Source organism: Cucumis melo, chromosome 4 (assembly GCF_025177605.1).
Source record: "Cucumis melo cultivar AY chromosome 4, USDA_Cmelo_AY_1.0, whole genome shotgun sequence".
NCBI classification, from domain to species: Eukaryota; Viridiplantae; Streptophyta; class Magnoliopsida; order Cucurbitales; family Cucurbitaceae; genus Cucumis; species Cucumis melo.
Genome location: NC_066860.1, coordinates 17,163,112 through 17,164,149, shown reverse-complemented (window position 1 = coordinate 17,164,149; position 1,038 = coordinate 17,163,112). Strand labels below are relative to the sequence as shown.

General features: G+C 38.2%; 1 pseudogene; it reads left to right on the top strand.

Annotated features, from left to right (window-relative positions):
• On the top strand, positions 1–479 carry LOC127148771 (uncharacterized; annotated as a pseudogene).
• The last annotated feature ends 559 nt before the right edge of the window (positions 480–1,038 follow it).

Genomic DNA, 1,038 nt, shown 5'->3' with positions numbered 1-1,038 from the left:
ATGAATAGCTCGACAGTTCAATTATTAGCTTCTGAAAAACTTAACAATGATAACTATGCGGCATGGAAATCAAATCTTAACACAATACTAGTTGTTGATGATTTAAGATTTGTCTTAACTGAGGAATGTCCTCAAACCCCTGCCTCAAATGCGAACCGAGCTAGTCGAAAAGCATATAATCGATGGATAAAAGCAAATGAGAAAGCTCGTGTCTACATTTTGCTAGCATGTCAGATGTTTTAGCAAAGAAGCATGAATCCTTAGCCATGGCTAAAGAGATTATGGATTCTTTGAAAGGAATGTTTGGGCAACCAGAGTGGTCCCTAAGACACGAGGCAATCAAATACATTTACACTAAGCGTATGAAGGAGGGGACCTCTGTTAGAGAACATGTCTTGGACATGATGATGCACTTCAATATAGTTGAGGTAAATGGTGGTGCTATCGATGAGGCTAATGAAGTTAGCTTTATCTTAGAGTCTCTTCCAAAGAGCTTCATACCATTTCAAATGAATGCATGCCTGAATAAGATAGAGTTTAACCTGACAACTCTTCTGAACGAGCTCCAATGTTTCCAAAATCTTACCAAAGGTCAAAAGAAGTAGAAGCAAATGTTGCTACTATAAAAGGAAAATTCAAAAGAGGATCGTCCTCTAAATCCAAAGCTGGACCCTCAAAATATAATAGAAAGATTGAGAAGAAGGGAAAGGGGAAGACTCCCAAGCAGAACAAAGGTAAGAAGACTGCAGAAAAAGGTAAATGTTACCACTGTGGTGAAAATGGGCATTGGCTGAGAAACTGCCTAAAATACCTTGCTCAGAAAAAGGCAGAGAAAGAAGCACAAGGTAAATATGATTTACTTGTCCTTGAAACATGTTTAGTGGAAAATGAAAATTCCACGTGGATATTAGATTCAGGAGCCACTAATCATATTTGTTTCTCATTTTAGGAAACTAGTTCTTGGAAAAGGTTTTCTAAGGGCGAGATCACTCTCAAAGTTTGAACTAGAGAAATGGTCTCGGCTAAAGCAGTGGGAGA